The sequence below is a fragment of the Octopus bimaculoides genome, chromosome 2 (assembly GCF_046866305.1).
Source record: "Octopus bimaculoides isolate indiv1 chromosome 2, ASM4686630v1, whole genome shotgun sequence".
NCBI classification, from domain to species: Eukaryota; Metazoa; Mollusca; class Cephalopoda; order Octopoda; family Octopodidae; genus Octopus; species Octopus bimaculoides.
The window spans coordinates 168220451-168235088 of record NC_142929.1 but is presented as its reverse complement, the minus strand read 5'-3'; the positions used below and the strand labels follow the sequence as shown (position 1 = coordinate 168235088).

Below are 14638 nucleotides of genomic sequence, written 5' to 3'. Positions count from 1 at the left end.
CAAACATTGCTTTGAAAGGCGGCGCCTGTGTGTGTGTAATTTCTTTTGTTCTCTCTCTATTACTGCTTGCCATCATCTAGTAACTGGTTGACCATCTCCGGTCTTGCATCGAAGCATCTAACATCTTTGCTTCCACATACTCCTTGTGCTTTTGGTGCGGAAGCTGGATATTTTGTCATTCTGAATTCTCTGCAACAATCAGTATCATCCCTGACCGACATACAGACACTCCAGACACTTTTGATCTCACTCTTACCTCCAGACTTTGCCTTTATTCAAACTACCATGTTACTGCCCTTGTTGGAATCCTCTGATCACTCCTTAATCAAAGCCATTCAACACATCCACGCATTGCCCAACACTTCAACCCGCTTAATTAGTAGAAACAGTCTACATAGACATGTTCTTCATGTCCCTCATACAGTCACAACATTTAACCCCAAACACTCAAGTAGTTAATACGGAGCAGCGCTGCAACAGACACGCAATGGACAGAATAAACAAATGGAAACTTTTACATAGCAACTTCTGCAAAACTACCATTTGTAAAGCAAAAGATGCGTTTCTGCACAGCATAGCCTGCAATTTTTCTTGCGTCTTTGATCCCAGCCAGTCCTAGTCCTTCACCAAGAGGATCTCCACTAACTTTCTAGAATCCTTCTACGTACCACTCATTAAAGATAACTCAGTTAGTAGCACCCTCGAAAAGAAAGCCTCTAGGTTTGCTGCCTGAGTTGCTTTTAACTCGACAAGGCTCCCATCAAGTATCATCGCCACATACACATATGAAAAATTCTCCTGGTCGTTTCAAACCGACAAGTACACTCGCTCTGCCAATATTTTCTGTATTAATCATAATTCTATGATTATCTCTCTTGGTGACCTAATATTCAGGACATAGCAAAAACTATTGCCTTAAGGCTAACCGTCCTCTTCAGGGGCTGAAAATACGTTATTCCTGATTATATGCTGATTCTCGACAAAGCACTGTGCTAATGTTAATGTTACACATACAAACAGCCAAGACCACACTCAAAGAAAGATACTAAAATGTTTGGAAAATTCTTGTTCCCAAAACAATTTATTAGGCCACAGATGCTCCGTTTCTGCATTGCCTTTTCAACTAACACTACAACAGCCTCTATTCCTTAAAACTAGCTTAGCTACAAGTATACGATTTCCATCGAAACCCAACCAAAACACCCATCTTTTCTCCTCTTGTCCCCTCATACTCTCTTTTCTTGTATTTCCTTCACCAACCAACAAGAATTCAGAATATGCATTAAACATTAACTTTATGCAGTCATTCGTATCCTTCAACCTACACTATGGATACCGACTCTTGTTCCTTGTAGAGTTGATGATTAAAAAAAGAAACAGAAAACGCACGACAGAATAAACACGTTTGGTTTAAACGACTAAACAGAACGTGAAGCAGGAAGAAAAAAGATGAATAGGTGTAGTGATTCTGCTATTCTGTTACTCTGTATTAGGAACGAGGCATCAAATCAACAGGATTGGTTTTTGAAGTAGACATTGAAAGAAGGCGTTAAAGGAAGGCTGAAAGAACGCAGACGGGGAGTCTAACTTAAGTGGTTAGACTCTTTGTCCACAACTAATTTGATTGAACAATGAAGCATTCCTACAGATTTCATCATAGCAAACTAAGTGTTTGGGTTACATAAAAGGTGGAATGGCTAGTATACTGGAAAAGCAACTGAAGATCTCACGGTTGGGAAGCGAGCTTAGTCGTTCGGCCATGCTTGTAGCCTTTAAGTAAGTACCAAAGCATTTTTCATTGCCTAGTTTTACACCATCGCCTGGCTTTCAGGAGCTGTTAGAAGAGTTCACTGCGTTGCAAGTATTTGGTTTGAGAATTTACTCCCTTCTCCTGTTAGTCACGGAGGAACTAAAAATGGTCATGAGTACTGTATTTCCCACAGACTAACCCAAGAGTAAGAGTTTAATCTTTTCTTCGAGAGTGGAATAGAAACAACTTGGTGAAAAGATAAGGTGCAACATTATTAATATTCGTTTGCGACTTGCAGTGATGGAAACAATATTGTAGACTCTTTGTCATTTAGAAACAACTCACTACTCCGAGTGTTGGCATTACTATGACTACTGACGACTGTTTCGTTAGCTTAGGTTGCTGAGTTCAAGCCCTCCTGTGAACCCGCAGGAGGGAATCAGAAAGCCACATCAGTGCGTATACAGGAGATATCATCACTGTCAATTATATGTTATATCTCTTTGAACACCCGTTAAATGGTTTGCATTCATCACGAAAGAGTAACCATTGTATGTAAAAAATATTTGTCTTCCGTTTATGTATAAATTGTCTCTATAATAAGTCAAAGCTGTATAATTAACATAAACAAAATTAAAAAATTACCTCATTATTAACATTATTGTTTAAAGAAATAAACCGGAATCTAATTCTAATTTTCGTAGCTTTAAGTAATTGAGGGAAAAACACTTTTCGTAAATTGAGCACTTTTCTATCACCAATAACTTTACCAGGAAAACTTAGAGTCTATTTTCAATGACTAAGTGAACTGAAGCAATCAGAAATACAAACTATTCCGGTACATTTGTACCCGTGATTTGTTGTGAATAAAAACCAATTCGCTTCTGCAATTGGCTATTATTATCATTTCATTTTTGTTTTATTTTAACCTGCTGGATGCTATGTAAATTAAATTATCGACTATTAGTTGTTTGTGGTAGTAATCTTAGCTTCAGTGAAATCTAATTTGGCGAATAAAATCAGCCTGACGTAAAATGTTTTAATAATCAAGTCGAAAGGAAAAACTAAGTTAACGCGAAATAGAATCAGCTGTATTGCATAAATGAAATTTTCAATCATAGATTCCACTTAAAAGCAAATGAATTTGTCCCAGCCCAAATATTATAGCAAGTAATAATGGGCAGACGATTGATGAGAAGGGCTTGCTTAATTGGTTGCAAGTTTGCACTTAGATTGGATAATATTAAGAAGCAAAATAAACATAAAGAAGCGGAAATAAAGTAAAAAACAACACATTTTGACGTTGAGAAATTTTCTTAGAAGAAAATCCTTGTTAATTACTTGTAAAAAGAATTAAAAGCTTGAGGCGAATTATTTGGTATTAAATATTTCATAACAGAAATCGAAATATCATAAAATTCGCTGGAGGGTTTCTTGAGTAGTGGGAGAGAAAACTTTAAGCATTATTAGCGATATTATTATCTTAAGAGGTCAGTTGCTTTTATGGAACTCAGCTTGTATATTTCATTTCATTTCATTTCATTTCATTTCATTTCACGTGGAGAGCTTTGATTTCTTAGATTCTGCCTTCCACCCTTTTGTGGGTAATATTTCGTTCTATTTTCGAGTGCATTAGAGCGTCTACTTTTCGGAATAAATATTGTTTGTAGGTCGGTAAGTCTTTTTTTTTCCCCTTCCTCTCTGTCTTCCTTTTATTTCCCTTTTATCAGGCACCTTAAAGTACGTTTAAAAATTAGACACGAAGAAAATCTCAATGGAAACATTAAAAACACGCAAAACTACACCTAATCGGACCCTTTATATTGATAATTTTTTTGGAATTTCTCTTCTCAATAACTTCCAAACGTCTGCTTTAAATCTCGCCAAATGCTCCTGTTCCACATCAATTCAAGAGCTCATATAAGCAATAGCTCTTGACCTTGTTCAGAAATCACTTAGGCATAACATAGACTGTGTTGATCAAATATTCATTTACTATATTGCAGAAGGCAACAGTTTGTCTTTGGTTTAATTGATTAAATGAATTCCATTACATGTTTGCTATTTGATTTGATGACTCCAGAGTAATGAAAGAATCAGCTTTCATGTGATTTGAACTCAGAACGCAAAGATAACAAATTAAATACTATTAAGCATATGATCGAGCGCTATCGTTTTTGACTATCTTTGTATCGGTTAAATATTACGTACAGTTTGTGATACAGGGAACACGTAACTGGGCGCACCGATCTGCGGATGCGTTTAAAAAAAAAATCTCTGTGTTAAACGGGTGGAATAAATCTATTTCTAGATATGACACGAGACTAATTTTCCCACGAAAGAAATAAAAACTTAGAACTGCAATCCTACAGTGGTGGTGATTATTTCAGCGGTGAACTATATATTCTTGTAGTATGATTTGCATATATGTGATTTATACCGTTGAAAAGTTAGGTCGCTTAATTGCTAAAAATGTAGTGCTAGTTAACAGATCTTTCATCACTTAGTAAATTATTCTGATACACCTATTTGATTAGTAACGGCTCTCAATATTAGAAAAATTGTAACTGGAGTCGTAAGTTCTAGAGTATTGACGTCACTCTACATAGGATGTTTCAAAATTAGACACATTTAATGGAATTCATTTAATCAATTAAACCACAAAAACAAACTGTTGCCTTCTGCAATATAATAAATGAATATTTGACCAACACAGTCTATTTTATGCCCAATTGATTTCTGAACAAGGTCAAGAACTATTGCTTATATGAGCTCTTGAGTTGATGTGGAACAGGAGCATTTGGCGAGATTTAAAGCAGACGTTTGGAAGTTATTGAGAAGAGAAATTCCAAAAAAATTATCAATATAAAGGGTTCAATTAGTTTTGCATGTTTTTAATGTTTCCATTGAGATTTTCTTCGTGTCAAATTTTGAAACAATATATTTTTGGCAGAATCGTTAAAGAGTCGGTGAAAATGTCTCGTAGTATTTCGTAGTATTGCTTCTTTTAATTTTTCGTTCCTCCGAGGTCGATAAAATCAATCAAGTATTTAGATTGATGGTATCTACTAAGCTCCCTTCTATCAAAATTTATTGCTGGCGTTAGAAATCACTGTTTTCTTTTATTTTCTTAATCTTGCTCTTGTGACAAAGCGCTTACCTTGATTTTGTTTTAGTTTAGTTGCAGACCAATTAAAGACATTTCAATATGACCATCGCATTTTTTTGTCGTTTATTTTCAATTGGAATTCACAGATAACTTATTTACAGTGTTTAGATTAACTGCGGGGCATCAAATATAATTGCCTCCAATTTAGAGCAAAGGTCAGCAGTTTTAGAGAGAGCGACTCAGTCGATTATACCGATCACCGTACTTGGATGATACTTTATTTTATCGACCTAGAACAGATGAAAGGCATAAACTGACCGTGGTGGATTTGAACTCAGAGCGTAAAGAGCTGGAATAAGTACCGCAAGGCATTTTTTTGACACTATAATAATTTTGCCAATCTTTCCCCGAGATAACGTCTAATAATGTGAGCATTTTGCGTATGAAAGGCTTGCTAATCGATCATAAAGAGTTCATTAAATCTCCAATCTCCTTTAGGCTTCTGCCAGCAATGAATTTCACATGACCTAACTATTCCCCAAACAAGGGATAACAGCTCCATTTAGACTTGCAGATAACCCACCAATCCAGCAACCCCATTGGGTAAATTCTCTTCTAAATGTGATACTGTGGCATAAACTCGTAAAAATAATCTCATAATCGCACAAGATACTAGATTTATACAAGAGAACATTGTGAATTGTGACGATTAGGATTTCACCCCAAAGGCCTTAGCAATATTAGAGGCGCGTATTCAAACTTCAGTAACGATAACTTAAAAGAACGAAAAGGAAGGAAAAAGATTCTTATGGATTGATATATTCACGATTAAAGCAACAACAGTCGTAATAGTTGCAGCCAAATATTAGTTTTGCGTTGCAACTCATTCCGCATACTTGATACATATAAAGTAGCAGCAGTGTTTAAGCTATATACTAGCTTCATTACATACATTTCTGTAATCTTTCCTTTAGCTTTATCACAGAAGTGGTCAAATGGAATGTGGCCCATTTCTTTTTCGATATGCTTCCATCTTAAATGATGATAGCAAAGGTTGAAGTTTATCTTTGCAGGATCGTATATAAATGAATAGCTTAATGTGAATCGAGCGTAATGTCTCTTCAGCGAAGTTGCCGTCTGTTTAATTCTTTAATATATCTATTAATACCATAGATATGTTTGATTTTTCGATTGATAGTTTATCATTGATAACAGCAATCGGATGATAAGCAGGAGTTGATATTGTTGGCAAGAGATAGTATTTAAAACTTCGGATTAAAAGTAACAAAGGGCTCTGGTGTCATTTAAACAGGAACCAGTTGTACCCGAATCTTTAATGCTGTGAAAGAAATCAAATAATTAGATGGAACAGATCTCTTGGTTAATAAGATTATATGATTATGTAAGGGAATTTTTGGTGATAAAAGATATTTCAGAATCATTCGCAAGATTTGCTGAAGAAACGAAATTTTGACTTAATGAGCTTAGAAGAGGAAAGAAGTGATAAGAGAACGCTGTGGTTAGTTAAATTGGAAGATTGATAATGATAAAGTTGTGTCCATTGCTTAAGTTTGGCTGCCATGAAATCTGTTGAGAAGATAAATTTCAGTTTTGCTAATCACATTCCATCGCAGATAACTTCGTTTTAGTTTTAACACAGATTTCACCATGAAGAAAACTGGGTCATGTGCCCCTGCCCTGTACTGCTTATTGTCGCTAGTAAATACCTCTATCCTGTTCACTAACAGTCTACGACTTGTACAAGTTTAAACTTTCTTAGTTTTAGCTATTCCTCGCTACTAAATACTTTCATTTATTTATTAAATGATATCTACTATGAATCTTCAATAAGTTTCAGTCGCACTTCTATGAATTGGTTACGGGTTAAATCTACTCCAATGGAAGTGCGTCAGTGACCAAATTGCAGAAATACCATGAAGCTTTTTGGTACTTTATATTAGAAAATGCCATTTACTAAATGAACAACAGAGCATGCAACTGTGTTCGTAAATGACTGAAATGCCTCTTGCTTTGTAATTGATTTAATTTCAACTGATAATCTCAGATCAAGCCACTGGCCAAACAGACCCAACTTCGAAATTCCAAAAATACATGCAGATACTAAACATTATCTTTCGGGTTGATAAAATAAGTGCCAGTTCAACACTGGGGTCGATGTAATCGACTAGCCCCATCCCCACAAAATTTCAGGTCTTATGCCTAAGGGTTATTCTCAAACCCCAAATTTAGCATGTTAGATTCTTGAGGTGTTTCTAAGAGAAACTAGCTTGCCAAACAAATTTCAGAAGAATCTAACGTGCAACTGTCTGCCTCAAGTAAAAGATCTTCCATTCAGCTTTAATTTAGAACTTCAAAGACAAAGAGATGCGTTCAAATGTCTTCTACCATTTAGATGAGGTAATAAATTGTCAAACCAAGTACTGATACACAAATTATGAAAGGAAATACATTAGTTTAAGGTGGCTATCAGGCACTCTGTCTCGAAACAGTTATAAAATATTCTTAATAATTAATGATGATTCAAATAAGAAACAAAGCCTAAAAGAAACACATCAGTATGAAACAATGGACAATATAATATTTATATAACGCTCATTATTATTTCTCTTAATACCACAAAATTGCTAACAACAATAACGATAGCATAAGTCATAGAAGTAGATGCAATTGTAGTAAAAACAGCAGCAACTTGTTTCTGGATATAAATTAGCTTAGCTCTTTATTGCAAAGATAATACGAACCAACACGTGGATGTTTTTTCATAGTTACTAAACTTACTAGAAATAGCAGCCGAATAAACTTCAACTTATACCCTACCATCTTAAAAATGGATTAGCTCGAATCCTATTCTCCCGTGTTCAAACAAATAAAATGCCAGGTAATGATTTGAATAGGCGCGGGCATAAGTGTGTGACTAAGTTCGCTTCGCAACCACTTGGATTCAGGTTCAGTTCCACTCTGCAGCACTTTGGGCAGGTGTCTTCTAGCATAGCTCTTGGTTGATAAATGCTTTGTCGCGCACGCATGTATATGCGTATTTGTCCTCACTATCTTTTGGTAACTGGTATTGGTGTTTATATCGTCGTAACTTAGCAGTTCGATAAAAGACCCGATAGCATGAGTACCAGATGTAAAATAAGTACATGAATCAATTTGTTCGTCTAACACTACATGCTCCAGCATGGCTGCAGTCCTATGATTGAAAGAAGTGAAAAAGTAAAAGTCTGCACGATCAAAGGTGACGTGGGATTAAACAACTACTACTTTAAGTACGTAGAAAATACCTTGTTTATAGCTAAGGTATGAAAGTGCAATATATCTCTATAGTACTTGATATTATTATTCCACAACAAATGAACTGGAATTTAGAAATGTTAAGCACGAAAATAAATACCTTAACACATTTAGTTACTCTTATTGCTGTATACTCCTAAATCAACAAACCGAATATATCAATGATTAAAGTCATCAACTATACTATCCTTTTTTCAGACCGAATGTATCTGGTATTGCATTGTTCAATGTGTTATGCTAGTTTTTAAAGACATAAGCATTTTGAGGTAATTTTGGTTGCTATTACTGGTAAGTCTTAACCAAAAACAGATTCCACTTTTTAGTTTTCAAAACTAGCAATTTATATGTGGCGAATGAATGAGTGGAATAAGATTATTCATGAGGATACGGGCCTTTACTTGTTCGTTACAAAATAAGATACTTCTTCGAGTTGTTGTACAACAGATTGTTTACTGTTGTGTTATCCATTCTGTAGTTAGTTAAGTTCATCTTTTATTGACTGCTAGAAGGACAGATGGAAGAAGAAGAGAAGAAAGAGTAGGAGAATTGACCTCTCTATGTTGAAAAGTAGAGAGGGTGAAAGTTGTTTTGTGCCGCGGCGGCGACAAACCATACGTGAAGAGAGAAACAGACAGATGTGCCCTTTGGGGAAGGCACCCAACGAAAGAGGTAGAATCAATTTCAGGTTCCGTATTTATATTTTGTCTAACTAAATTAGGTCAGGCTGAACAAAGGATTTCTGTGTTATCTTGTCTAAACCCTATTTAACCTAAGAATCTTCAACAGTCTGTCGGACCTAACTAAACATAGCAGTTGACTCTCATAAATTTGTAGGTGCAAAAGCGGAGAACAGCAAGAAAAAATTCGTAGGAAAATATAGATTCAATTTTGAATCTTGGCTTAAAATTTAGAACGCTATTCATTATTAAACATTTAGTACTCAGTGGAGACGCACTATTGCTTCAGATTTTTAAAACTCTATTCAACGTAAATTTCTGCTACTGTAAAACACACACACACACACGCACCATCATCGTTTAACACAATAGCCAAATATTTTTACAAGAGGTAATTCAAATGTGGACTAGATATATAATTAACAGACTAGAGCACAGTATATTCTGTCTGAAAGTAAAATAATAAGTACAAATAATCACATCGACCGCAACACAACAAAACCACAACATAATTAGCGTCGATGATGAAGATGACAGCAAGAAAAATGAAGTACAAAAAATGTATCTGGTAAAATGCTGTGAAAGATAATATCATCTCCAAAGTCCAAATAGAAATCTTAAGCTTTGATAATGTATCGATTTACTTTTTGTGACGCAAAATTTTACGAACTTGATGGCTGACCATTTTCTTTTTTTCAAAGGTCCATATGTTTTTTAAGGTAGATATATCTTGTCACAGAATCATGCACCGTAAATCAGATGCTCAACATTCTGTTAACTAAGTCTGTTTGTATTTTTATTTATTTATACGACAAAAGTCAGCTGTCACTGTCTCGAAACTGATTGGTAAGGTTGTTCAGAAAGACAGTCGAAATTGACGTTTTGTAACAATCAAATATCAGTTTCGAATGTCTTGCGACATTGAACCCAGGCGGTGGCGTGGTACAAAAAAACGAAGTTATGCGAGTTGCTACAAACTGTTAATAAATGCATTTTTGGCATACTAACCTATTAGTTTTACTTCTCAATAGCTGATTTTTTCACTTGCTGAATCTGGCAGAAGAGGTAGTGACCATGATCATTGCAGTCCCAACCCAAACCAATAAGGTTTATGTCTTTCTTAAAAACTGTTACAGTTCAACACCTTTCAGGGGGCCGTTGTTCTGGGGAGAAGGACCATGAAAAGTGGTTAGAGCAGAGCCAGGGTGGATTAGACTCAAGGTAGATGCGAAATAGAGAGGCGAGTGGATAGAGGGTCCTTAAGTGGTAGAGGTATGAAACCAGCCAACTCAGAGGAGCAGAGACGGTTATAATATTGCGGGAATAGATAGAGAGAAGACAGCATGCTTGAGGGACAAGCGTTGGAGTGTGTCCGTTTGTGATTGAATGCCACTCAGTCGAATGGTCCTTCTATGGATGCAGTCTGGGATGTCTGTGTATGTGATAGCATCATCATCATCCCAGGTGTGGGTGCTATATTTCATTGTAGGATTCACTTGAGCCAAAAGAAAACGTCCAGGATCCTTTCTCTGTGACCGAAGGGAAGAAAGAATTATGCTTGTCAAAGAGCGAACTCCGCTCAATGTACTAAAATGTCAGAGTTTGGTACGTCTAGCAGAGACTTAATCTGTTTCCTGATTTAATACCGGTTGGCATAACCTCTCTCAGTTTAACTAACGGAGAGAGTATACATCCCATGAAGATGGCCGGTCCCTCCAATGAGCTTAACAATTTCCTTCTCCCAAGTCCTCTCATAGAGCATTGGTTTACTAAATGATATGGTAAAATCAGGTAACCAAGGTGTATCGTAATGGGATTAAACCAAAAATCACGGAAGTGTAAAGCAAACTTAACCATACAGATATGTCTGCTCCTTTATAAAAGTATATATCAATTGGAACCTAATTCAGATAAAAACGGAAAAGATAAGGTTTGTATCACAAACAATCGTTATCTCTCTAGTACGATATTACCTCTTCAGTAAGAAATATTTTCATGGAAATCCTTAGTGTTAAGTTATCCACTTCATGGTGTATGCCTATACATGGTGAGCTGAATTATGTTAGTAAGTAAAACTAGATCCAGTTTCAAGACCAACCTATACGCCTTGGGAATCTAATTTGTGAGTGACTACTTGTAGTATTTTATCCCCAAGAAAGATTTGAACTCAGCACTTTAAGCTAAGAAAATTCCCATTAAATATTGAGTTTCTGTTCTTGGTAATGCTATAGCGTGCTGAACATGCATATTGAACCTATTTGTAATTTAGCGGTCTACATCATGGAAAGACAAAATGTTTTGGCTGGGGATGCAATATCGATAATAGGATACAAATCGTCGATTCATTGATTGTTAACAGGATATCTTATGGAGTCAGCCAACTACAAATCTTCCCGGCATTATTGATACGGATTGGTAAATTATATATATATATATATATATATATATATATATACATATATATATATATATATATATATATATATATATACATATATATATATATATATATATATATATATATATATATATATATATATATATAAGAGAGAGAGAGAGAGAGAGAAAGAGAGAGAGAGAGAGAAAGAGAGAGAGCGTCAATGATATATGCAAAAATGTTAAACCAGTGGGATAAATAAATGAAAATTGACTTACCCGAAACTACTAAATTGCAACCTTTGTTTTTATCCCGAAATCTGACACGATTATTCCCTAAAACAGAAAAAACAAGCAAAAGAATATTATTAAGTATTAGTAGTAACAAAAATAGAGAAAGAAAATTTAAAACACTTTGAATAATACGAGAAGACATCAGAGCATTAATAATTTCGAATAAAATATCTTTTATAGGCTTAAATAAAAATCCCGTTTCCAGCAATGGTGCAACTGAAGACTCTTCATAACTGTTAAATAGTGAATAGTGGAATTTATAGTTTATCGGTTTATGTCATGATGTCGCAAAGGCTTTGCATATAAGGCAGTGGTTCTCAATCTTCTTGACTCCATAACACATTAGATCAGTGGTTTTAAGACGGTGTGTATACCCCATTGGTGGGACGTGGCTATATTTTGATGGTAGTGGGATACTTCAGAATGGGGGTAGGGTAAATAACTGAATAAAACTCTTGAGGCTCGAGATTAAATAAAAAGAAAAAAAAATACTGGCGAACTGGAGATCGAATAATTACTGACTCACATAGCATAGAAGATAGACAAGAACAATGTTTTAAAGTTAAAAATATACTAAAAATCTGTTACTTTGTTTTATTAAATCTTGAATGTGTCCATAAAAATTGTGAATAACGCTTTTTTTTAAAGACGGTCAAACATTAACATAGATTTTGTAAAACCTTCAATCATATTTTTGAAATTCTGATTGCATTTTGAATATGCTATTAGACACTGTAAGTGACGTACTGCGGCACACAGTTGAGAATAACTAAGAAAAGATGGCCAAATGTCATATAACGAGCCACATTTATTAAAGTTCGGAAATTTAGCTACGATCATATGTCGTGAAGATAGACGAGAATGTTGGTGTTTCGAGTAAAGTCCGTCGGGGTCTAAATGTTAATATCTTCATACCTTGCGCCATATAAACGTACCAAGAACTTCCAACTTTACTCAATGATTTTGTCGATTTAGAATCCTTTTAGTTTTCTCGGACTAATTCTTATTTAATTAGTCAGATGTACGGTTCTGTCTCAACCACACTACTGTCTGATTAAGGCAACGAAATTAACCCTTCATCCCAACTAACTCATCCTGTAAAACAGACGAAACACTTTAATCAATAGTTAATTGGGTTCTTTTGACTAAGCAAAAATGATTGTACATTTTCGAGTGCAACTGCAGTAATCACGCCTTTCCCAAGGACAGCAAAAGTACTTTTGAAATGAATAAAAACGATTGTCGATAGTTATTAGATAATGGGCAAGAGTCGAAATTCTAACCATTGCAAGCTCGAACCGCTCCATCATACGCATAGGAAGAGCACTCTTTGGACAAGTTGCCTGTAACCAGAAGTTGGATTGGATTCAGTACTAATCATTACAATTGAAATGAACAACATATTTAAATAAAGCCTTGAAAAAATTCTTAGAAAAAACCGTAAAAGGTAAAAAAAAAAACACACAAAAAACATAAATTTGGCTTTGTTTGGAAATGTTAAAAAAATTAATTTTTTTAAATAAATATCAAGAAATAAACTCTTGTCCAATTTCTATAGGAAGATATTTTCTTTCAGATTTGAATGAACCCGAAACAACAACAAGAACTACAACAAAATGTATGTATTTAGAAATGTCATTTCTGTTCAGTTTGAAATCATTAGAAGTAAAGTTATAAAATGGAGAACAAATGGATAAATCATAACGAACAACAATAACAAACTCGACCATAAAACATCGGCAGTGTTACAACAACGATGACAACATCATCAACAGTGCAAACACAGGAACAATAATAACGACGACGACGGGAATAAGCCTGAAATAGAAATTGTTATAATAGAAAGGAAACAAAAAATGGGAAAATAGTTCAAGCGATTCGAAAAATAAGACTGAACGTGTCAAAAAATACTTGAGATACACTTTGAAAGAAACAACAACCACCAACGACATTAACCACAATCATAACAACAAAAATTGCTATTTATGCATTTTGCATCAACTTATATGTTTGAATAATAATAATAATAATAATAATAATAATAATAATAATAATAATAATAATAACAATAATAATAATAATAATAACAATAATAATAATAAAAGGCAAAACGAAAAAGAGAAATATTCCATTAATATACTTGCATTTTTTACAAAAAAAATATATTGTTTTATATTTTATTTCGATTTTCATTCTTTGTTTCATAATTGATACTAGGTTATTGTTTGAATTATAGAATAAAATAAACAATAAAAAAAAGCCTCCAACAAAACATCAAATTCGAAAATAAAGGATAACTAATGGCGTTAATAAAAATAAATAAATAAGTTAGCAAGGTATGATACAAAAGCCACGTTCTTTGTGTTGCCATCTTTTCATCCTTTCCCTCTCATCATTCTCCTCCCTCCTACACACTTCGCGGAAATTAGCTTCATTCACTACTTCGCGCGCTGTTACCACCGCCAACAACATATCACATAAACATTTATATTAAAAAAATGGCGCTTCTTTGAGTGCCATTTCCTCTATTTAGTTGTTTGTCTGTGTAGGAGGAGCCAGGAACCACGAGCCAGAGGCGTATGTTTATATATATATATATATATATATATATATATATATATATATATATATATATATATATATATATATATATATATATATATATATATATATATATATATATATATAGAGAGAGAGAGAGAGAGAGAGAGAGACTTCAATGCACTTAAAAACAACAAAAGTTAAATTAGCACTATAGTACGAATAGTATAAGTAATAAATAAACATGGTTTCGAAATGGAATGTGTCCCAGAAGTAAGGCGATATATAAACATGCATTATATACGAAACCCTGGAAGACTTATTGGACACGACATGTAACTTTTCAGTGGTATACCAGCAAAGAAGCTATGCAGTCGATCGACTCAATAATCTAGCAAGCAGTCAAATTCTTCTCAAATCAAGTCTCCAGTAGAACTACAAATGTTTGAATTAAGTAAAGAACTAAAGGAATGCGCAAACCTATTAATATCCAAATAATATAGCTACAACAATCACAGAAACATGACAACCTCTGAATGGTCAACGTTAAGTCTTTGGTTGGCTATCTCTGTGCAA

The 14638-nt window shown here is 34.4% G+C and overlaps 1 protein-coding gene across 1 annotated transcript in view; it reads right to left on the bottom strand.

The window, feature by feature from the left end:
* The window catches only part of LOC106880697 (uncharacterized), a 66905-nt gene extending 55346 nt beyond the window's left edge, over window positions 1–11559 (bottom strand). The window contains exon 1 of the mRNA XM_052965902.2: window positions 11507–11559. The gene's annotated coding sequence lies outside the window, so the exon portion shown is untranslated. The remainder of the gene's footprint in view (window positions 1–11506) is intronic.
* Between the last annotated feature and the right edge of the window lie 3079 nt (window positions 11560–14638).